This window comes from Meleagris gallopavo, chromosome 11 (genome assembly GCF_000146605.3).
Source record: "Meleagris gallopavo isolate NT-WF06-2002-E0010 breed Aviagen turkey brand Nicholas breeding stock chromosome 11, Turkey_5.1, whole genome shotgun sequence".
In the NCBI taxonomy this organism is placed as follows: domain Eukaryota; kingdom Metazoa; phylum Chordata; class Aves; order Galliformes; family Phasianidae; genus Meleagris; species Meleagris gallopavo.
Genome location: NC_015021.2, coordinates 17,385,387 through 17,410,296, shown reverse-complemented (window position 1 = coordinate 17,410,296; position 24,910 = coordinate 17,385,387). Strand labels below are relative to the sequence as shown.

General features: G+C 46.8%; 1 protein-coding gene across 4 annotated transcripts in view; it reads right to left on the bottom strand.

The window, feature by feature from the left end:
* The window catches only part of TBL1XR1 (TBL1X receptor 1), a 309,082-nt gene that overhangs the window by 125,437 nt on the left and 158,735 nt on the right, over positions 1–24,910 (bottom strand). For all 4 annotated transcript variants that reach the window (XM_019619130.2, XM_019619129.2, XM_019619131.2 and 1 more), the window contains 2 exons: positions 20,379–20,562; positions 2,058–2,125 (listed from right to left, as the gene is read on the bottom strand). The gene's annotated coding sequence lies outside the window, so the exon portion shown is untranslated. The remainder of the gene's footprint in view (positions 1–2,057; positions 2,126–20,378; positions 20,563–24,910) is intronic.

The window sequence follows — 24,910 nt, the reverse complement described above, 5'->3', positions numbered from 1 at the left end:
AAGGCCTTTGGGTTGTTGATTTGAGCAGCTCAGGTGTAGAGCTGAGATTGACTGAGCGAGATGCTGCCTTTGAGTGTAGCACTGGATGGAAGAACAGATAATTACCTCAGACTTTCCCTTCACAAAATCAGAAAGTCACAGAATGGAGGAATTGGTTGGGGTCGGTAGGGACCCTGAGGGGTCATCTGGTCCAATCCTTGCTGTGTCAGGACCACCAAGAGCAGCTCAGTGACACACAGAGCCTGAAGGTTCAGAAAGCTCTCAAATGGAAGTAATCAGAGTTAAATAAGGCAGGTGGGAAGGGAGGGGTGCAAATCCCAGAAGTGAGGGAGGAGTGGAAGGCATCAGCCCTGCTCTGTCCCTGAGAGTCAGCAGGCGCATATGCTATGCATCATGGACGCTTAATTTAACTCATCTGTAGAGTGGCCACTGAATTGACGATGAAACGGTGTTGCAAATAGCTATTTTGAGTACCTGGGTATGTGTATGCTCTGAAATGATTTTGCCGTGGATCATCATTGTACGACTGGAAATGGGACGTGAAGCAACGCATCCGACTGGAAGGAGCTGAGCATCACGGGGAGCTGCGTTAACTCCAGTTTCAAGATAACACCTTCATTAATGAAGAATGACACTGTGAATGATCTCTGCAGATGTCTCCAAATTACAAGCAGCTCTGAGCAACACAAGTATGGCTTTAAAAAATTTCTTAAGGAAAAAACCAAAGCTGGCCTGGCAGCCCAAAATTCTGTCTTCTCGCCCGTCAGCATATGGTGTGTTACATTAGCAAGGCAGTGCGCCCCGCTCGTGGCTGATGGGGCTTGTGGTATCCGGTTGCAATCAGGTGAAAGCGAGGGAAGATGCAAAAATAGCTCACAGCCCACAGTCCCACCCACAGGAAAGCACAAGGCACCCAGGAGAGGCTGCACGCTGCGGCTCTTTGCATCGCAGCTCATGGGAAGGCATTGGGTGCAGCTGCAGTCTGCAGGCTCCCTGGGACGGGGATGCCCTCTGCACCTGGTGGCAGAGAATGGTGCATGGGACGTTTTCACCTCCCAGATCACTTGGAGTGCAGGGATATAAGATAACCCCAGGCCATCCTACTTCCTCCCAAAGAATTGTTTGGGTTCCTCCCTGTGTAAGCTCTGTGGATATTTTTGGCTGTCCTTTTCAATTCTAGCTGAAGTTAGTGCCACAGGCAGCTCTCTTAGTAGATTGCTTTTGTGATTTATGCAGGTCCAGAAGAGTCCAAGGATCATTTATCTTCAAACCAGGAGAGAGATGAAAGAGTCGTGGTAGTAAAATTTCCTGCAGAGCTAGATCTGAGCATCAAAGAGGGGAAAATGTCATTGTTTTACTGAGACAAGAAAACGTGAGAAAGGTTTTAATGCTGAGGAATTTTTTTTTTTAACTGAATAATTTGCCTTAAGAAAAGAAAGAAGTTTTTGGAAAGGAGAGGAGCACAAACAAGGGCAGTTTGGAAGGCATTTGGGGGGCACAAAAAGCTAGGATGCTGCCGGGGATGGAGAGAGCGCAGGGCAAACCCTTAATTTGTGAACCTTGGGAAGGATCCTCAGGTGTGATGAAAGGAAAGAGAGGGCTGGGAAAGGCCCGTTTACATTTGCAGCAGATGCTATCTAGAGGAGGAAAATACTTTTATTTCCTCTGTGGACTGCCAGTTGATTTTGTTGTGGCAGGCACTAATGGAAAATAATAAAACCCATTTTAGTCAGCCTATATCCTGAACACTTACAGGTCAAGCCAGTGCTCAGAGCAGACGGTTATGGAACATAACACATTAGTTTGTCACCAGCATCTATGGTGACCAGGGGATTTTTACCGTTTGAAATTGAATTGTACAGGTCAAGGCCCTACGTGGATGTTGGAAAACAGTGCGTCTCTGTAAAGTTAGTGTGGATGGGGAGGCAATTACTGGGTGTAAAGATACACAACCTCAGCCTTTGTTAGCTCTGCCAAAAAGCAATGCGGACCCACGGGTGGGATCCGCAGTACAGTGATAAACCCCCAAATACAGTCATTAATTGTTATGGACTCACGTATGTCAGCACAGTCTTCTTGCAGCTGAGTGAAATCCCTGGACAAAACTCACAGTTGGCATCCTTCCCTGCAAAGCAAATGATGTCCTCTTTGTAATTCCAAATTCACTAATGACTATAAAGGAAATGTGGTCATAGGAGCCCAAGTTTCTTAGAAATGAATCAAAAGTAGTTTAGGAAAGATTAACTTACGTCAACATCCAGATAACCTCAAATATCTTCCATGTGATTTTATACTTTATGGAATAAATAACACAGAGATGGGAGGAGGTGCCTGAGGCACTGCACACACCCAGGGTGGGGATAAGGTAGGGAATAGCATTGGGTGCCCAAGCTTCCATGGTACAGCACTGTGTGCCAACTGGAATCCCAGTGCTTTACTTTTCTCCAGTGCTTTTATTTTCTTAATTCTTCCAAAGCCTTCCTTGGAGAAGAATGGTCACCAAGTAGCATTTAAGGATGCAAAACTTGAGGAAAAACAATAACAAAGCTCATAGCTTTCCAAAGTCCTGCCACAGGGAGGTCTCATATTGGGGAGGTTTCATTTTGGGGAGCTGCAGTCAATGCACAGCACGGGCATCCTTAAGCTGGGCCCAGCACAGCCCCGCTCCCCTTCCCAGCACAGGTATTTTATACCGCTCCAACTCTCTTCATCATTAACTTTTTTTTCTGCTATTGCTGACTCCTCAAAGCTTTGTGCCACCTAATGAGAGAACTTTTCTAATGACTCAGAGATTTCTAAATTAAACGTAAAATGTTTATTGCAGGGATGCACAGCCATACATTATGCATTACTGTTTCAACACAATAACAGGATACTGGTAGAAATTATCCACGTAGAGCCACAATCAATTTCAGCGACTGCGCTTTACATGCTTGACAACCCAGTCATTCAGCTGTGGAAAAATGCCTTGACTTGGCTGCTCCAACTGCCAGGGTCCACTGTGGCTGCTGCCAGCATTATTTTTTGGAGGGATGGGCACATCAGTCGCCTCTTGGGTTGGTTTTGCTGCTACAATCCCAAAATCTGTGCTCCTTTTGCAGGGTGGGCATCAACACCTGTACACACCCACAGGCTGCAGGTCCCCGTGCTGATGCTGTGCCCTATAAATTGCAGGGCTGCGTGTGGCTGATTTATCCCACACAGGAGCAGAAGGAACCATTCCCACCTCCCAGTGCAGATTGCAAGATAAATCTGGTGTTCAGAGGGACCGCCAGTGACTGACACTGATGTGCCTTTAAATCTCTGTGGCTGCCAGGATGGAGCAGTAGGCCAGATCTGGCCCTGGGGTCAGCTTTGTGCTCAGCAGGTGTAAACCAGCCAGGATTGAGATGTGGTGTCAGGTCTGAGCACCGCTCTCATTTTTATTTAAGTGTCTGCACGGTAATTCTGGCTGAGAGGACAGCTGAGACCTGCAGCCCTTGGTTGCTGGAGCTGTCACATTTTGCCATGGTAGAAACTTCAATGATGAAAGCTTTATGTATCCTCTAGAAGTCTCCTTATGAGTTGCACATGGATGTTCTGCCATGACCCACAGTGCCGAAGTCCAACATCCACTTTGTCATATGGGGAATGGCTCCAGCTGCCAGGAACTCGCTATGGATTTGAGCCAGCACTGTCAAAGTGGGGAGGTTTGCACTTCATTCACTGAGCCATAGCCAAACACTGTCGTGGGACACGAAGTGAGCACGGATGTTTGTCATGTAGCTCCTCATGTCCAGACCATAAGGTCATTCCTAGATAGGTGTTATCTGGACAAATTACACTGTGAATGGAACAATCTCACCAAAATACAGCCCGCCACAAGAACAACCCCTTTCTGAAATTAATTATGTTTTGCTTTTCATTAATTTTTGTTTCACCCTCATGAAACAAAAGCCAAAGGCAAGAAGTGTCAGTGTTCCTTACTGGCAGCATTCTGTACACACACTGTACCGAAGCGCCTTCATGAGCTACAGGATAAATCCCACGGGCTTGGGGTGTGTGCCTTTTTTATTATTTATTTCCCCTTCCTTCCAAGGAATTTACTTTGCAGCACTTCAGATAAACATCCATTTGAAGCAGAGCTGTCTGCAGCTGCAAATTATCTTTGTGGCTTTCATCACCGTTCTGATGAGAGCCCCAAGGGCAGAGCATCATCTGGAGCGGGGTGCTGGCAAGGGCGTGATGGCAGCCAACACTCCTGCAACGTGCACTGTGACTTAGTAGCTAGATGGCACTGAAGGTATTTTGTGGCATCTGCTTTCTCAGGTATGGCGAGGAGATGACTAATTCGCCTGCGAGTGGTAAATAACTGCAGAGGCCTTTCTGCAACCACACTGCTCTGCTGACCCCAGGCCAGCCCCTGGCACTGCTTCTGAGTGCTGTGAATACAAAGCTGGACCTTATTTCCTGTTATTTCAGTGATGCTCCTTTCTCAGCAGGTGCTGGTGCTCAGGGTGCACACTGGTGCTCAGGAAGGGACTGATTTTCTGCTGTTCTGGGAAGTATCTCAGAGTGACCTGGGTGGGCCCGGCTGCCTGGCAGAGGTACTCCTGACCTACTTGAGTGCACCGAGGAGTGCGAGAAGGAAGAGGAGGGTCACACTGCTGCATAGAAGGAGCAGTGCATCTGATTGACCTAATTCTGGTCTTTCTTGTGCTCTTTTAACTCCACAGGCTTCAGCAAAGGTGTGCTGCTTTACACCAGAAGAAGCTGACCCGATTTCTGTGGCCTGCTTGGGCTGTGGTGACATCAGTGTCAGTCCCAGGGCTCAGCACAGATGTGGCCAAGTTGGGACCAGGGAGTGGGGGCCTTGAGAAGCAGCAGCCCTGCACTGGATGGGCACTTGGTAGATGGGGTGCTCTACCCACAGCACTCCTGTTTCCTTAGGAAGTCGCCAAAGATTAGCGGGAAGCCCATAGAATGGGTTGGAAGAGACCTGAAAGCCCACTCAGTTCCAACCCCTGCTGTGGGCTGGATCGGGGTCCCGTCAGCCTGGCCTTCATCAGTTCCGGTGTTGGGGCACCCACAGCCTGTGTCAGCACCATGAAAGAAATGTGCTTCATTTCTGGAGGCAGCTGGGATGGAGACACATGGGTTTATTACTGCTGGCAACAATCTAATTGACCCCGGTGCCTGAGAATGCCTTCACATATCGGTGTGAAGGGGGTTTCCAGATCGGCTCTGCATCCTTTTGGGTTCTGATGAATTTTACAGCTCTAATCAGACACCTCTATTACACATTTCTGCTCTTTCTACCCAAAATGTTTGACAAGCTCAGCTGCTAAAGGAGATCTGTAAAATTTTGGGACCAAGCTGTCAGCTCACCCGACAGCCTCATCACTGCCTGGCCACTAATGAGGGTGGGGATGTGCCAGGCAGAACAGCCACCATGAGTCAGTGACATTCCCTGTGCTGCCCGCTGCCATCCAGCAGGAAAAGAGACACCGAGAGGAAAATCAGAAAGAAACCTTTTTCCTATCTGATGTCTGCTCTGTGCCATTTATTTTTAATAGTGATGTGACACAGCTTAATGTTACGTCAATTAAATTGAACTGCCGGGGGATGCAGTGATCACCCATCACTGCAGCGCTGCTGCAGCTGCCCCGCATGGGTCTGGGCAGGGTGGAGGAAACTCTCCCCCAGTGAAGTGATTCATTTCTCCCCACACATGATTTGCAGGAATTTCACAGGAAATTAATGATCGGATAATGTCATGATTAAGGATGAAATAAAAGATTTGGTTCCTAATTTTTAATATGTATTTTAATATTGCTTCAAAATATCACCATGTGTCTCCCCACAGCTCACAGAAGGGACATTCTGGGAACCACAAAGGGTTAATCTCAAAGGGTGCCAAGGATGGGGAGACTGAGCTCCAGGTTCCCATAGGGCGTCTCCAAGCCCTGATATCACAGTGCTGAGTCACTGCTGACTGCAAAAAAACAGTGTGCAGGGAGGACAGATGAGCCTCATTCATGGGCACTAAATCAACGCACACGAAGCTCCTGCAGGATTGCCTCCATCAGATAACTACTGCACAAGTAATTTTACTAATAGAATTTTGAAAAGCCCAAATGCTTTGCAAACAAAAAAAAAAAAAAAAGAGGGATGATCTACAAATAAATCACCTCTCAATATCAACACAGCAAGAAAAATTCATTAAGTGCCTTTTAAAAGTGCTGGCTCTGACTTAGCAGATCTTTTTCAGATGTTCCTCTCAAGCAAACCTAAACATCAAATAATAACTGTATAAAGGCAAATACTATAACAACTCTGGAAACACATTATGCATCTCTTCCTTTGATAGAGGTCTCTGTGCTTTTATGAAATGTTCATTATCAGTACTTTCTCCTATATCTGAAAAAGAGACAGCGGTGCTTTGCTGGCAGGGAACAGGGCCGATGGGGCATTATTTTTGATAGGCTGATGTTATGAAGCCATCCTTCACATTCCTGGGAAAATGATTTCTGTTATTGAAATTAAAACCAACTTGGAGAAGATTTTCTGCTTTTATAACAGATTCAGCTAACATTCTGTTTTCTTGTAATTTATATTAATAATGATTGCTCCAATATTTTAATGTATTTCAACAGTTCCAGCAGCTTTATGGGGTAAGATCACTATTATTTACTTGAGCGAGTGGCTTTATGGAATAACTGCAGCTTTCAGGGAACAGAGATAGATGCTGAAACGAAGGAAAATAAAACACAAAATGGGTTCTCACCGCTCACATCGGACACAAAAAAACAAAGAGGAAAAAAAGGGGAGAATATATATTTGAAACACAGACACTAGAAGCCATTCCATTTGGACTAACTGGGCCAGTGCTTTTGTACGTCATTTTCAGTGAAACTGGAACAAATGTGGAGGAGGTCATGGAGCAGCCCAACACTGGTGTCCAGGAGACAGGCCCCATCCTCTGCCCCACTTCCCCACTCTGTGATTCTGGGGGGAGTTTCGGGTTTTTAGCTCCTAGACCTCAATATAAGCATATCTCCTGAGCAGAGCTGCCCACAGCTGTGAGCAGCCTCTGCTCTGCGACCTCGAGCTCCAGGAATGCTCAGGGATCCCATCCAAAGTCCCATGGAGTCAAGGGGCTCCTCATAGTTCCAGAGCCAGGAAATACATTCTTAAAAGCTGAAACCGGTTTTATAAACACTTTGGCCTAAATCTGGAAACCTCTAAAAATGTATTATTATTTTTTCTTACTCTAATTGGAAACACGTGCGTCCAGTGCTCTGTGTTTTGGAAGCATCTGCCCTGAGATGAGTGAACGGAGCTGGAAACTCCTCCTACCCAACAGCCATGCAGAAACAAAGCCCATGAGTGCACGTAGCAAGGGTTCAGGAGGCATGAGCCCCACTGCACAACTGCAGTGGTTTTCAGATAGCAAAGGATTTGGCTATGGGATTATTTAGCAATTAATAACACAGAGGGAAGCTATCAAAGGAACATAAGCTTCTCTTTCCCTGCTTGAAGATTTTCTGAGGGCAAAACATGAGAGCTTTATTTATTTTCTCTATGAGAAGAATGCAATTTTTTTCTTGCCATAAAGAAATCTGCAATGATTTTCAGATTGTTTCAGATATCTGAGATGAACCATGGTGCGTCCAATACAACCACATCACATTTATCCTTCCTGAAAAATGCAGCAGAGAAGTACTGCAAGGCTGTGAACCTCCGAATGTTGCAGAGATGCCATACTTAAAACATTATGTTGGAAAATGGAATAAAGGAGACAATTCTCCTCCTCAAATGATGACCCTTATCATTAAGACTACTTCAAAGTTTGTTGAAATTATTCAAAACCTGAATTCGGAAGGAAAGATGCAATGCTTCCTTGCTCCTACCAGAAATATTTGTTGTAGCGCACCAAAATGCAGATGTAAAAATGGAAACCAGACAGAGTTCAGACTGCCTGAGAAAACAAAGCTGTGCATTAACTCAGCACAGTTGCTTCCCAAGTTATCCTCTCAAAATTAAGAAATCCTCAGAGCAGATTCTTCTGAAGGATTGCTGCAGCCACCACAAAGGAACCTTAACAGTAACTTGGAAGTGTTTGCCTTGTGATGTTATTCCTCAGACCCTTTAAAAGAATTGCTTTTCTTTTGCATAAGCTCTACAGTGACAAAGGGATGCAAACAATTTGGCATTCAGATGACTGTCATTTTCCCCCCCTCACACAGCTGTAGGATTTGTGCCGTTGGCACCCATTATCCTGGATAACCATGCATTTCTGACGCTGCTTTTCAGCAGCAAGCTTACACTCCTCAGAATTAGTCACTGCAGAAAAATCCATGCGGTGACGGGGATGAGAAAATGAAATCATGATGAGAGGGGATGAAAAACCCAACTGCCTGAATTCAGGTCAAGAGCAGCACTGATTGATTTGGAAGAAGTCCTTCATTTATAAATATTCAGCAGTGTCAGTGCATTCCAAATCAGACACTGAAATTACAATTCTCTCTTAGACCAAATCCTGAGCCTGGTTTAAAAAAAAAAAAAAATTGGCAGATGGCATCCCCTGCTCCTGGGGTGAGAAGCAGAGGGCACTGCCACGCTCACATTGCATGCCACACTGCAGCAGCTCACTTCCCATATGTAGGGTGTGGTGTTTCTTGCCGATATTTGCTGAGTAAGGAGGGACAGAACATGGAAAGCAATAAACCCAATAGTTAAGTTTGTTTCAAAGGATGATCACAAGTCACATTTCTCCATACAAATCGGTGCAGAGACAGATGCTTCTTCTGTGTAATTTCTGACTTCAAAAGGCTTAAGCAAGGGCTAGCCGTGACCCGCAGTGAGAGCTGGCTGGCAAACAGCGAGTTTGTTTCATGGCAACTTCTGAGGTTTCAAAATCTGTTTGTGTTCTGCAAAGGAAACAAAATCAAAACACTTCCAATGCAATGGGGAGGCCAGTCCTGATGCCCATGATCTGAGCAGGGGCTCCTCGTTTTGCGGTGGGTCTTCCCCTGCCCTCCTTGCAGCCCAGTGAGCACATCCACATGCCAAATGCCTTGGTCCCCAAAGTAACCCATGTGTTTTGATAGAAAATCCGTGAGGTTGTAAACCCATGGCCACTGCTGCTGCACTGCTCGCTTGAGGTGGTGCACACCCAGCTATGAGCCCTGCCAGCAGCTTGGGGGGCAGAGGCCAACCTAGATGACACATGTTGTATGCTCAGTACATCCATTTAGCAAGAACTCAGATCAGGAACACGTGACAGAGGGTGGGATCAATCCACAGGGAAGCAGCTGGAAGTGGGTTCTTCCATGTCTTATTTTCTGTGCTGGGAGATCATTTGCCAAATTGCTAAATGAAAAAAAATCAAAGTGAACAGGATGACCAGCAACTACAACCCACATTTTTCTTCATGAATTGATGCGATGTTATTCAGGTCCTGATCCCAGCTGCCCCAACCAATCCTGGATTCACTGCAGTGAGTTGTCCAGTAAGAAACAAAGGATAAATCCCCACCTCCAGAACACCTTCCCAGTTGAGAGAAGTTGCCAGTTTTGTCAAGTAATAAATTCCAGGTGCACTGAGCTGTCGAAGCACAAGAAGTGCTGCGCTGGGCTGGGAACAACACTGCTGAAATCACCAAAATACTGCAGCTCTCCAGGAAAGAAAGCAGCCCTTAGAGCTGCAGGGGGACAGACTTCTTGTCTTCTCCTGATTTTCTCCTGCTCTTTTTAACCTTATCTGAACTCTACTGACTGGCAAGAGCATCATCTGTACGAATCCAGGAAATACAAGGCAGACAAAGAGCCAAACTCTGTCAATCATGGGCAGACAGGACATGATAACACTCTTGAAACAGATTCAAAATTCAAAAACCCTCCCTATAAAAAGGCAAAAGTTAATTCAATCACAGAAAACACTGCAAGACCTCTCCGTGCCAGGTCCCCATGCTTTCATTGAGCTCTATTTTGTGCTTCTGCTCCATCATCTGCTATTCACATGACTCCACTTAGCAACCAATCTGATTAGACTTGTTTGTGCACTGGGTGCTGTTATTTCTGGTTCAGATTAGTGCTTCCTTCTTTCTCTGTTTCCTCACATACAGCTGAATTATCTCCTTTCACCCAGAGCTCGCTGCATGGCTATCCCACTTCTGCACAGCAAAGCAGAGCATCCTTGCTGCTGCTGTTTTATGGCTTCGAAGGGAGGAAACAACACTCATTTTCATGCAAATCCCTACTGTCTATCAGGCATCATAGTTGTCAAGCAGGTCATTAGAGGCCTACTGTGTAAAATGAAGATTACTAATTAGAGCTGGAGAAATAATTTGCAACAGATAATTTATCCAATGGATTTAGATGTTTTTTTCCTTGCAGAGTCCCCGCCAGCAGGTTGTGACTTCACCGGAGCGGCCATTGCTTGGAATGATTTTTAACTCATTCAATTCATGGCAATGGATTCTGGTTTTTCACTGTTACTTTCCTGAGCTGGATGCTCACCTGGCATTGATCTCAGGATGTGGGGTTTGTTTTCTGGCTCAGACATCAAAATAGGGCTGAAATGAGTAAACACCAGAATAGCTTTCCCCCAACACCGATCTGTGTTTCTGCAAACATCACAACATAAAAATAGCTTGGGAAACTTCCATTAAAAGGCATTTATGCAGGGAAAAAAAAAGTAATGTAATTGCAAAAACTAAGTTCTACGCAGAGCAAATCTCACATATCTCAGACAAGAGCCTGCAGCCCGTGGTTATGCAAGTCTTATGAATGAATATCGCCAAAAGTAGGAAAAAAGTTATCCTGCAGGGAAAAGGGAAGGAATGTAGCCGGCTGCCAACATCCCCAAAGGCCTTGTAGTACCCTATGCACATCCATTAAATACAGAAGGAACTGAAAATGAAAACTCGTGTTGTGACTCATTGTTATAGGAAACAGGATTGAGCAAAGCCTGACCGTGTCACTGTGACGGAAATCCAAAACATGGGTTTGGGATAATTTTGATTGACTGTTTCTCCTCAGCCCATGACAAATTCTGTTTCTTTGGCTCAAAATGTTTATCTGATTCAGTCTGAAGAGAGAAATTGAAGTCTTCCATTGATTTTTCTTCCTGCTACAAAAGTCAACGTGCTGCAAACATCAATTCCAGCTCAATGCACTCTGTGAGCATTCAGAGGGAGGTGGAGCACGAAGAAAGGAGACAATTCACCCAGTGAATTAATGCCTGTGCTAACACACACGCTCATGAGAAACCTTCAGCAACATTCACCATTTTTTAATAACAACAAAGGGCAAAGTCACACCTAGGGCTGGCACAGCAAAGCCCGAGTTGTGAAGGAGCTGCTTCATTTCCAGCTCATGAACAATACAGAGAACAGCCTCAGGAGGGTTAAGAGAGTTTCAATGAATGAAAAAGGACAATTTGTACCAGACTCCCCGATCCCATCTGCTGCACTATGGGAGCACGCGGTGTTCTCTGCAGTGACTCACCCTCCTTTGTGCTCACAGGCAGGGAGGAATGGGAGATGGAGCCATGCTCAGAGGGGAAAAACACAGCCAATGCTCTGAGCTCACCTGTTCATCTGAACCACCCTCAAATGAGGGCCTTTGCAGGGCTCTGTTGGTGCTCAGCATGCACCCTGACTGAACAGTGCTGGTGGCCAGGGGATGTGGTGGCCCTGGAGTGGAGAAAGGAGCAGCAGTGAGGGATGTGAGCTGCGTCCTCAACTCTGCTGTGTGCCAGCAAGTGCCATTTTTATCTGCAAACAGGGAGTAGCCACTCAGCTACACAAGGTGCTTGGGGCTCCCTGGATTTCTGTAAGGCATAACTTATTATTTTGGTATGCAACTGAAAAAACAGCTGTAGGCACCCAAACGGAGCCCCAAACCAAGGCAAATCATAGAATCATTATAGTTGGAAAAGACCTCTAAGATCACCAAGTCCACCCATCAGCACATCCCCACCATGTCCACTGACTACCTCCCTTAGTGCCACGTCTCCGCAGTTCAAGAACACCTCCAGGGACAGTGACCTCACCACTCTCTGGGCAGCCTGTGCCAGTGCACCATCACTCTTTCTGAGAATAAATTTTTCCTAATATCCAACCTAAACATCCCCTCATGCAACTTAAGGCCATTATCTCTTGTCCATCCAAGATCCCATCCTCCTACTCCAGATGCCAGCAGGTCTATTAGCACAGCTGTGAAGGCATGAGCACCTGGGGGTGCTTTTATACAGTGTGGAGGTATTTAACCCTTTCTCTAAATAAGTTATTAAGAAAAAGTGTGTTTGATAGAGCTGAGAGAGCAGCAAACCAAATCAGGCATAATTGTGCTAATTACCCAAAGCACAGCAACTGACTGAAGGTCTCTAAAGGAGGAGGCTGCATCCTGCCCCCGAGCAACACCTGTGTGCATACAGCAGCTCTCATTTCTAAAGGGCACCAGGGCCTGAATCTCAGTCTGGTTCTCAGCACTGCTTGGGATCTCATCCAGCTGATGCCTGGTGGCAGCCACACATCCCCACATCCCACCCAACCCAGAGCTGTCCTCCAAGTGCCTTGGTTCAGGCTCAGCTCAGACCTGAGTGCTGCCTTCCCAGCCTCTTTCTGTGCTTTCATCCTTTGGCTGAAATCTGTAAGGAATCCCCAGGATTCACCAATACAAATCATTTATTTATGGGTTTATTGCGATGACCCGGTGAGGCTGGAGGCTGCTGTGAGGGTATTGGTGTAACATAGGGCACAGCCAGCCAGGCCCCAGCACTGGGTCTTAAATACCTAAGGGCATTCCCACAGGCATTATTGCTGCATTATTTTTTTTTTAATGCTGAACTGTATGTTTTAGAATACACAGATGTCTTTGTTCAGAATAAACCAAAAATAGCAGATTTTCCTCTGCTTAGCTGGGTGTTAAATTATTTACATTTCAAAACCCATAAGTAGAAACAATGACTGCATTTCCAGTGCCTGCTCCTGCTGTCAAATATCCTTTTCTCTTTTGCAACCTAATTTAGACTTCCTTTTTAGAGTTGCAGCTTAACTCCATTTCCAATTACATTAAAGGAACCAAGAGTCGAGGTTGTTATCTTGCCATTTCCATGAATAGTGACTAGAGATGCTCCCCATGAAGGTGAGGGCAGCCATCGCTGTGCCCATGCAGGAGGTGTGCACTGGGTAGGAGAAGACATTCATTCCCCGTGGTCCCATTGGGTTCCCTTGCATGGAGCATCCAGGGAGAAGTGCTGAAGCTGGGTGGGATGCTGATCACGGGGCTCGTTGTGGGTCAACAGAGCTGCTTTCATAGCTGCGTGAGCTAGAACCGAACAAGAAATGCTCTCAGATACCCCATAATTTCGGCAGGCCGCCTCTTTGGCAGGCTGGCTGAGCCTCCACATCTGCCCTGCAGGGGTTGATGAACCACCGCCTCCCCAGCACCTCCCAGCTCCCCGCTCGCTTCGCCAGGTGTTGGCACCACGATTGCTGAAATCTTTGTGTGGGTGCCAGCCACCTTTGCCCTTCTTTCTCCTGGTTCCACTCCTTCCTGTGTTTCTGCTGACGCAGTTACTGCCTCAGCCCGCGGCCGTGTGAGTTGAGCCCTGGCCAAGAGCAGCCATCTAAGCAGTGTGTCTGCCTCGGTTCACCCAAACTCATTGCATTTGTTACTCTCATGGTAGAGCAGCATCCCTGTGGTGCATGCTTTTCTTCGAGGATTACAAAAGGGATATTATGTACCTATCTGGAGTCTTTGCATTGCCAGCCCCTGTGATTTTATTACCCATCTTCTGATATTTGGAATTTTTCATAAAGCTCTGCTCTTGGAGTAATAAGTGAGGCTCTCAGCTTTCACTGAGAAATGAAAAGAAGCTTCTAGCCTGCGTGTTTTAGAAAAGCTGGAAAATGTGCCTGAAGGCACTGACTCCAAAAGGCAAATTAAAAGAACCAATATGTTTTCTTTCTTTTTAATACAATTGTGAGTCAGGGCCGGGAATGGGGCACCGCTGGTGATTTATAGGTTCTGTGCTGGCAGCTCTCCAGTCTCAGTGACGGCACTGCGCAGAGGGAGTTGGGCTTTGTGAACTGCCTGGTGGTGCTCACCTGGAGCCATGTGGTGCTTTGGGACAAAGCGCACAGAGCATCTCTTCAGGGCGGGTTCTGCAAAAGGCTTGGTTTGAAATGCACACACCAATGAGATATGAAATGACTTGTACTGAGATTCAGATGGAGGATTTGGGGAGAATTTTCAGATGGAGAATGGCCCTCTGCATGCGTGGCAAGTGGCAGTGAATTGAGGTGGATGGCTCTGAAATCTGGGAGAAGTGGAGGATTGGTGTGTGCTTTGGAAGACCGATGGTTGGGGCTGCTGTTTGCGTTGTGGGCACAGCTTTCTCATCCAAGGCATTATGCACAACGAAATGAAAATAATCACTGGCATACTGATGGCCCCATAACACCAAGGCCATGGCAAACACCGTACTAACCAGGTGCTCCTCTGGAAGGCAGTGCCTTTGCAATCCCAGTGCTGCACCTGTTCCATATTTGGTGCACACATGTGTTTGATTTTGGAAGAAATGCACAAACTGCCCGTCCCACTTTGTGAGCAAAAGGACTACAAAAGGCACATACACTGTGCCAGCTGAGTTACGGGTCACGAGGAGGTGTCAGTAAAAGTTCACTGACTATGAACACCTGTACCAGGCAAGCTTGGCTTTGTAACAAGTGAGCATATTGGAGGATGGGTCTCTGCATGGGCTGCCCATGTCCTCTTGGTTTTTGGAGAAAACACTTCATGGTAAAGCTGTGAACACTTCCTCTCCAAGCATCTCTTGGGGCGTTGGTGCCACAGCACAGCCGTACCTCCAGGAAGCAGCAGAACCACAGCGAGTGTTTGCCAGCAGAGCTGCAGGAGGCCCCTGGGAACGGAGCTTCCACAGAGCTTGGTCCCAAATCACAAGGCTGCCAGTAAGCCCCTACATGTGGGCATTCTCCAATGGGAACATCCCACCACAGCTCCCCAGCTGCAGCAGGGGTGCTGCTGGCTCTGTGGGGCTGGGTACTGCTGAGCAGGGAACTGTGAACAGCTCCACCTTAAGCTGCAGTTCTGTGAGCGCTCTGCTGGCCTCCTGCCATCGAAACCGCTGCAGGCTGAGCTGTCATCAGAAGAAAGTGTGTGCTTTGCATGGGAGGGGGTGGTCAGGCGGCTGTTTCTTCATTGATCTTTTAATTTTAAAAGCTTATTTCTGGGGTGGCTTTATTTTCCCCCTTCAACACAATGCATTTCAAATTGATTTTGCAACCCCACACGCCACTCCTCACAAAGGTAACTGTGCTAAAGGCAGTGCTTTCTGGGGCTCCCCCACACTAGCACCTCAAACAGAGACCCCCAGAGCTGCCCGGAGTCATGGAAACTCTCTGGGTGCCCCCTGCCCTTACCACAGCCCCCGAGTCCCCAGCCCTGCTCTCTGTTTTCCATCCTGCACTTCCTGCTAATCACACCATCAGTACTTGTGCTGATTAACCACCTAAGTCTCCATTTAATTAAAACATACACCCTTTTGGAAGAGCCAGAGGTTGCAGACAGATTTTATTCCATTCCAGATTGGATTGGCATTAGCCATCAATACTGGGGGAACCAAAGCAGTTCACACTTTCCCTGACTGTGTCAGATACATCACCAGCTGTTTGCTGAGTGACGTTTTACAAGTCTGAGGATCTCCAAATATTGAGCCACACATTCACAGGGTCACTCTTTTTCATTAAAAGACTGCAAAAAACCACACCTGCAGAGAAGGCCAACACAGCACCAATGTCATAATGTAGGAAAAGCAGTGCAGGGGCAGCTCCTGATCCAAGAGCAAGGCAGGTCACAGGGAATAGGTCTAGTTTAGGATAGGATCTGGTTCTCTGCCTTAGCAGGTCCCCTTGGAGCCCAGCGCCAAGCAACCCACGGGGCTTGCACACTCCTGGAAGGGCTTAAAAAGGTCCCATGTTGCAGAATGCTGGCAAGCAGGAATGTAGGGTGTGGAGGGACGTGATCACTTGCAATTAACTCTGAGCAACAGGCATGCAACAGAAAGCCTGCTGTGTTTGCTTTGCTGTGAAATAAGCAAGAACTTTGCTCGTTCCTGGCCGTGCCCAGGAGGACATTGCAGCCCCGTGCACCAGATCCGCACGCAGTCAGGACACTGCCGACAGGGCTCACTTTTGTCGGTAATGCTTCAGTGCCTCATTACCAACCTCAGAAGTATTTGGCTGTAGCTTACTTTTGAGGTTTGGGCCGAGGCCAGGGACTCCAGCAGGAAAAGTCAAACCTAAACAAACGAGTTCAGGTTCAAACTTCCCCATCCCGGCCATGGGGCGTTCCCCACTGGGTGCAGGGAGAGCCCTTCTGCAGGGCACGGCTGCACAAAGGGCATGGAAGGCATTTTCCAGCAGCAGCTAATGGCCCATATTTCATCTTGCACACACACACACACACACACACACAAAAACAAAAAAAAACAAAGCTAATAACTTGCTCCTCGGTGTTTCGCTATGATAGCAATCTTTGCCTGTTTGATTTATTTTCTTTCTTCACCCACAGCTCATGGGGCCATGGGTTCCTGTTGAGTTTAAGACACTGCAGAGCTTTGTGCTCCAGATATTGCTTTCATCGGGAATGGCTTCCTGTCCACAGCAATTCTCTCTCTCCTATAACTGGAAGAGGAACCCAGTGCCCCCATCTCTCCCTGCATGGAGTTGGGATGTTGCTGCTCAGCCCTTGGGTCAGGTCCCCAAAGCAGTGTCCAACCTCACGGCTGGAGCTGTTGGCTGCCCCCCGCCATGTGCAGCTGCAGCTCCCTGCACCCCAGGGATGCTGTCACCTACAGGGAGACATCGACTTTCCCTGTGCTGATAGCACCTTTTTTCTGCTTGAATTGCTGCAACATCAGCCAAACAAGGAGGGACTGCAAACAGCCACAGAAAGCGGGGGAACTCCTAGGGCTCAGCATGCTGGGAATATCCAGCTGCTGGCTGGAACATCACAACAAATGCCATCGGTTCATTCCTGCAGCCTTTGACACATAAATTCGGTAACTAACCTGACCTGTGGCTGCTTCTCTGAGAGACCGGCCGAGACATGACAAATATGCCTCTCAGCATACCAGGGCTGATTACCGGCAGCCTGTAGGAATAGCTCAGAGCTGCGTGGTTACAGCAGGAAAAACCAGCGTGCTCTGGGCACAGCCTGCACCGCAAGCATGGCAACAAGGCATTATCTGGGTGTCCTTAGGGAAAATCCTCACGTTCACAGGGAACGAGTGTTGGTTTGAGGAAGGTGGGCTCACATTTTAGGGTCTTTGCTGGCCACCAGCATGGCCATGGGCTGCTCCTCCAGCATGCTGGGCAGCTTCCAGGAGGGATCGTTTCCCAGCAGATTCACCCGGACTCGCTTTGGGCTTTGCTGCACAACTCTTATTCTGCTCCCATCTGCCAGGGCCATTTCAAACCTTAAGTTTTAACATGTGATTTCACAACACGTGGCTCTGGGAGGGTGACCGGCCTGCAAATCAGCCCCCTCCAATCCCCAGTCAGGCGCTTTACATTAAGCAATTAAACTGAGCAATAAATATCACTTTGTTGTGAACGAGCCTCCATTTCCTTTTCTATTTTAATAACAATAATGGTCAAACTTCTGTTTAAGAAGCACTTTCTGGTTCTATTTGGAAATGTGCCAACCTATTCAAAAGACGTAAGATTTGTATGGGGAGGCAATAGTTTTTATTAAGGCAAATTATATAATTAGGAAAGGAAAAAAAAAAAACAACAAAAAAACAACACAAAACCAACAGCAGAGCTTTCAGGCACACGATCCCTTCTCCGTGTGCAGGGAAATGCAGTGCTGCTGCTGGGCAACACACACACACTGCAGGCATTGCTGCAGCCACCAGAGCCCACCCAGGGCTGGGGGTCAGGATGTGGTCTCCATGACTCCTGGGAGGACCCTGCCCTATTTCAGCCCCATGAACAAAATTCTGTTCAGTATCTGCCAGCCCCAAGCAACCTGAAGTGTACACATGAACTCACTGTTCAGAAAATTACATTTTTTAAGCATATGATCCAGGCACGTGGGATTCCCACAACTTCTTCTGGCACAGCCTTTGCTTCGTCTTTTGGACTGGAAACCTCTTGGGGCAGGGACTGTGGTTTTAATTATGCACAGCTCCCAGCTGAGCAGAGCCATCAGTCCCTGCTAAATGAATAAATAATCACTGCAGCAAAGCACAGCCCCTTCCTGGCTCAAACCCATTACCAAAGTGTTTGTAGGTCACTGCATATTTGTAAGCAGAACTTAAATAAGATATACGGATTGGGAAACCCATAAGAAATGTCAGACTGAACTCCAAATTCTGCAATGTATTTTGACGATTAGAGGTGGAAAAAAGCAACATTAAGCAGATAAAACTGATGCCAGGTCAGGACTAAGGGCTTCCACTGCTCACACCCAGCACCAGGCAATGACTTTTGGCCATGGCACTGATTGCTCACTCAAGTTGGGTTCTGAATTTTCTCCATCCTAGTGAGATGTGGAAATGGACAGGGGCTGGGTAACTTATTTTAATGATTTCCTAGCCATCATGGGAGGAGCTTCTCCAGACCACACACTGCCCTGACACCAACCAGACCGACTGCCCACATCCATTGCACTCCTCCAATGCCACCAATGCTACAGGCAGTGCAGCAGCAAAGGATGGTTCAAGGAAGAAAAAAAGAACAAAAACCACAGACACTGAAGATACAAAGCAGGCAGACATCAGGGAAGGCTCAGGAGCTGACAGCGACTTTGGACCCACACAGACAGGAATCTTTTTGGGTAAAAAGACGCAGATTATTGCAGGAAGTCTGAGAACAATGCTTGACTATTTAAGGACAGCAGTGTTTCCTTTCTGAACATCAGCATCATTAATTTGCTTTGGAGTCCAGCCAGATTCCATCTGATGCCTACTCTCCTGTTAAGGTGGAAAAGTATGCATAAAATCTTCTCGGTGTTACCCAAACATAATGGCCTATATCTCTATTCACATGCATTAAGTCTTTGTAATCTGTCCATGATTGCCACAAGATGTTAAAGAAGTATAAATATGCTCAAAAAGCTACACAATTCCTGGGTGAAAAAAGGGTCACTGAGGAGTATTAAAATCAAATGCTGCTGATTACTGCAGCTGGGAAGGTGCTGCCTGACCACTTTTGTTTTGTCCCAGTACTTCCATTTCATCCCGAAGCACATTGTGCCCGTCTCCAGCTTTACGGCCACACAGAGCTTCCACCTCCCATCATAAACACGGAGCAAAAAGCAGAGATGTGGGTGACAAATCATGGGCCAGTTGTTAGAGGATAAATTACACAGAGTTGAGAAATACACAGGAAAGGACAATGTAAGAGCATTTGCACAAGGAGTTAAAGATTATTTCCAAACATTAACCACAGTAACAGAAATCACAATTGCTTTGCCAGTCACATGCAACACCAAAAAGCCCAAGCCTTCTTCTGTACATCAGAACTGCAGCAGGGCAGACCAACTAACTCTTTCCATTAACTGATTGGATCGAGCTGCTTGGCATTTATTCTGCTGGAGGCAAGGTGCTTTTCCCTGGTTTGTAATTATTATTATTTTTAAATCCTTGCCTCTACTCAAACACACATCTCATGTGCTAAAGAGCTTTATTTCCCCTTCATTTTCCCCTGCAACTGTTTCTGTTCCTTATGTCGTCGCTGACGACAAAGTTTGCTCTAGGCCCTTGGCAACCAAGTGTAAAACAGGTATTCGATAGATGGGCCACTTCCCTGGCTGAGCAAGGGTTTGTTGTAAGGCAGGTGAGGGCAGGAGGGGTGCTTCTTATTTCTGAGCAAGGGAAGGGGCAGCTCATGATCACTGCCCCAGACTCCCAGCATTAGGCTGGGGAACTTGTTGGCTTAGGCTGCCTTTCCAGCTGCCCTCATTGGGAACAGGAATCCCACAGAGCTCTGATCTTGATTTACGAGGAATCCCTGATTAAGCAGTTAGGAGTGCTGAAGCAATGCTAGCATCAATTTGCAGCAAGCTTTCTTAGTCACCCATCAGGGACTGCGAGCTGTTAGTGAGTCTTCTGTCACTTTCTTCTATTGTTTTGTGGTCAGAGCCCTGAAGTTCAGATAGAGTTAGCAACCTTGTTGAACTTCTTTCCCTATTTCTCCCCATTTCTGGGCTTTTGAGAGTAGTTCTCATTCTGAAAACAACTCTCAATTTGACGCATGTTAACCTCACTGAGGACATGACTGTGTTTGAAAATGACATATTTTCCTCATTGCTCATGCACTGCTTTGATTGTTACAGAAAAACTAAGTGCTTCAAAGTTACCTGGTTGAATAAAGATCACACTGGGTGTCTGAAGAGCATCGTTGCCAGCCTACCAGCCTCCAGCAAAACTTCACACAGCCTTAAGGAATGCGGTGACCACAACAACCTGTCATCCTGCTCATTCCAGGCCCTCGGATCCATGTGATGTGATTGTCATCCTGAAGATGCGTTGTGCTCAGTGGCTCTGTAACACACAATGACCAACAGATGTTCAGGTTGGATATTAGGAAACATTCCTTCTCAGAAAGAATGGTCAGGCAGTGGCACAGCTGCCCAGGGAGCAGTGGGGTCACCATCCCTGGAGATGTTCCTGAACCGTGGGGATGTGGCACTGAGGGACGAGGGCAGTGGGCACGGTGAGGGTGGGTTGGGGTTCTACTTGGTGATCTTAGTGGTCTTTTCCAACCATAATGATTCTATGATTCTATGGAAAGAATTAGTTCCTTTAGCTGGCAACTTAGAAAATAGAAGAAAGAAGCAAAAGTAAATAAATCTGATCCTATCACATGGCTCTCCTTTGCCTTATGTTGGGCTTCCAAAGCAGTGGGAGCCCGGCAGGGCTGTGAGGCTGCATTATGCAACAGTGATCCCTTTGTTCCCTCCCACTTCAAGATTTAGCAGCAGGGAAGCAAAAAACTCCCATCTAGAAATGCAGAGGGGGGAGCAAATGTTAAGAGGATGCTGAATCCCTCTGAGCTATTAATGGAGAATTGCATAACAGCTGCCGCGGGGTTGCTAGGTTTTACCACGTCCCTGCACAGTGTTGGATATTAACGGGGCTTGTGCTTTCGGTGGTAGCTGTGAGCGGAGTGCGGGTTTCCATGGAGCTGGGAGCGTTGGCTCTGCTCATTCACAGCAAGATCTTGCAGTGCTTTGCTAAATCCATCTCCCAGCGAGGCGGGTACCACGAAGCCTGGGGGATGCGCGGGGGTGTGACCGCCTCGCCTTGAAAAAGCCATTAAAAAAACCTTTAAAAGGCGAGATTTAGGAATGTTGCCTGCTTTGTCTCTCCTGGCAGCACCATGCTTTAACCCTCCTGTCCCCAGCCCTGCAAGTCTCCCAGATGTGGGTCTGCCCTGACTGCTCCCAGTAACACAACGCCCACCTCCAGCTTCACTCTGAAGCATCTTCACGGAGCGCAGGGTGCACGTTTCAGCACGCTGGCTTTGTGGGATCAGCCCGCACTGGGGCTGGGTGCTGACGTGCTGTGCTGGGTGCTGACGTGCTGTGCGTGCCCTTGTAGGGGAGAAGGACAGCGAGATGCCAGAGATCCCATATCTCCAATATGCCTGTGAGCTCAAACAGCTTTCTGTTGTGCCTCTAATTAGGCTAAGTGGAGTGTTGGATTCAAGTGCTAATTAGAAATGACCACTCTAAAATACATTAGGATATTTAGGGCTCTGCGCTGTTTGCATATTCAGGCTCCGGCTCCTGCTGTTGTGTTTGTGTGAGTAATGAGATGACTCCATCCACCTAATCCCTTTTAACCTGTGGCATTAATTATATTATTTTATATTTCATTGTATAGTATTTTATTTATTCCATTTTATTATTTATTATTATTACTATGCTTTATTTTATTGTGACAGCTACACCGTGTCTAAGGAAATGGATTTCTAGCTGTGGGATTACACCCACAACAAACATGGGGGTGGCCCAACCTCACTGGGTGAACTTCGCCCTGCTCCTGGCAGGCAGCTTCCTTGCAATTTCTCTTGTGCAAAATGAAACTTCTGAGTTTTGTGGAGCCAAGATCAAAGCACAGATGGGACCGGGCTCAGGCTGTAAGCCAAGAGCTTAGTGTAAGGCTGGTACCAACCCTGCTCTGGGTCCAGCGTGGGCTTGGCCTCAGTTCAGCTTCACTCCCAAAGTCAAACTGATGAACTCCCATCCCTCAGATGGATGAATATGGACATATCTGTGGCCTCACAGAGCCATAATTTCTGCCCGAATGCTTTATTATTTGGAAATCGTAAATAAGGCAAAGTGAAAAGGACAAGCCCCTTTAATCTACAAGCGGTGTGCTAAATGATGGCGGTAAATCTCTGCTGGCCCCACGGCAGGTTGATTGGCACACCCAAATAGCAGCGATTTCATCCCACAAAGCAAAGTGTAGGCATGGAGATCAGGTTTTGGAGAACAAAATCATACCCAGAAGGCTTTTTCCATTTTTCCATCCCTTTCTTGTGATCTCCAGATACTGTTCCTTTAGTGTTTGAGTGACGCTAAGTGAATTAAGAGAGAAATATCATTATTTTTAAAGACATGGGTTCTTGACAAGGATGAGATGGGACCAGCAAGGAAGGAATTGCAAAGAACTGAGTCTGCTTGCCCTATGTGTTCTGTAAGGCAATCTGCAGCTTCAGAAAATCCTCCCCTTTTCCTGTTGTCTTATTTACTGCTCTGTGCATTCCAGCCTTCACTTGTGCTGAAGAAAAAGAGAAGAATGAAGAAAAATGATCAGCTTTGACAAGGATGCTCACACATTTCTCTGCAGGAATGCATTTGTACCCTACAGCATCATTGTTTCTCTGCTATAATCCCCACTCCCAGCATCACATAGGGACCATCAGCACCAGGGACCTGTGCTGCCCTGGGGCTGGGGCCCAGAGATTTATTGCCAGGTCATTGCTGGCGAGGGAGTGCCTGGAGAGGAAGAAAATCTGCTCTGTGGATAGCCAGGGCCAGAGTCAGAGCCTTGCTTCCCACCATGCAGAAGCAATATCTGCACCTGTCTGTACACAGCATTATTTCCTAGGTACCTGACTTGTAGGTACAATTAAGGACTTGTAAATCTGAGGAAATCTTAAATTAAGGGACAAAGCTGTGCCTGCAAACATTTGTGCCTGTCATTTTTCAGCTCTAGCAGTGGAAGTCCTGTTAAAGCGAGGATGAAAAATTGGTCCTATGTCAATAACCTGCATGAATGATGCTTGAGAAAACTGGCAAGTCATCAAAAGGCCCTGTTCTCTGCTTAATTCGCTCCCTGGCTCATTATGGATTACCACGTTTTGTCTAGTTAGTGGCATGATTATGGGAATAGAAAAACCATTTTTCTCTGCTTCTTATCTAAAAGATAAATGAGGCACATATAATTGGCTCAAGTTATCATGCAGCAGTGAGCAGCGGTGATGCAGCTCTTTTCTGTCCTCAGCGTGAAGTCCTGAGGCAGGGCGAGCTGTCAGCATCCTGCTCTGGCTGCTTCCTACCCCAGCACCCACACACACAGCCAAAAGCAATATGTTTATTAAGGGCTGACGTTTGTTGCCAGAAATGGCTGTTCTGTCTCCAAATTAAGCTTTCTTTCCCCAGATTAAGGCCCAGATTGGAGATGCCCAATAAGCACTTCCCTCAGGGTGCTGGGCTGTGCTCCTGGACCCAGTTACAGCTGTCTCAGATGGAGGGGTCAGTTTGGGCCCTAAAATCTGCTTTTTCTACTTAAAATCATCTGCCAGAGTTCAGCAGCTGTGACGATGGGGTCACACTTGTGCTGTCATTGCATTTCCTCAAGCCTCTGAAGACACTATCAAGGGATGTTAATTGGAAAACATTAGAAAAAGCCCCAGCAATTCCAATTCAGACAGGGATCTTAGGGATAACGAGAAAAAAGAGGAAAGCATATTGGTTTTCCTTTAATTCTACAGTGGAAACAAAGAGCAATGGGATGGAAACAGGACACTTTCCCTCTGGTTTATATTTTCAAAGCTTAATTCCTCTCTAAGTATTCTCTAAGCATTTCATTCAAAGCCTGTTTCTAGAAACTCCAAAATAACAGCTGCCTGATGTGCTCATGATTATGTTCAATGCATAAAAATAATTCACCACTTTTTGGAAGCAGCCCCCCCCAGGTTGCACTTTTCACATACAGAACCACGCTAATGAGCAATCCATTACACTGTCATCCCACAGTCATTAATTTCTGAGATGATGGGCAGATGACAGGAGGCTGCAGGTCGTGGATGAGCAGTGGGAACAGATTGTGAGGAGCAACAACCCCACTCTGCTGCCACCCAGAACCCCCGGCCAACGTGCCCTGAAAATACAGAGCTCTGGAGTTGTCCCTAAATGAGGGATTTCACAGCGTTCTCCAGGAAGCATCAATATTGATCTAATAAGGAAATGGAGCTGCAGATGCTAAAGTACTTACTGCATTTTTTTAAATATGGGGACAGCTTCAATTATCCCGCTATCATGTACTAAATAAGGTTGATTAATCAAGGTTTAAGATAACAGAAGGAGTTTTCTATGCCATTAACATGTCTCCGGGGATTCGCCCTTCTTTTGGGTAATGGGAAGCTTCTGGTTGTGAAGACACTGATAATAAGGATTTATAGCACCACAGCATGCAGTGTATTCCATAAGGGACACTGTGAGAACAGGGGCACGTGACAGCAAGCAGATACAATTACTTAGCTCCCCACCAGCACACCAGGACATGGCTGCATGCTCCTTCCCCCCACCTTGTAGTTTGGTTTTCCTCCTCTCTCCATTTTCCAGCGTTTCTGCTTTGCACATTCCCTTCTTGGGAAAAA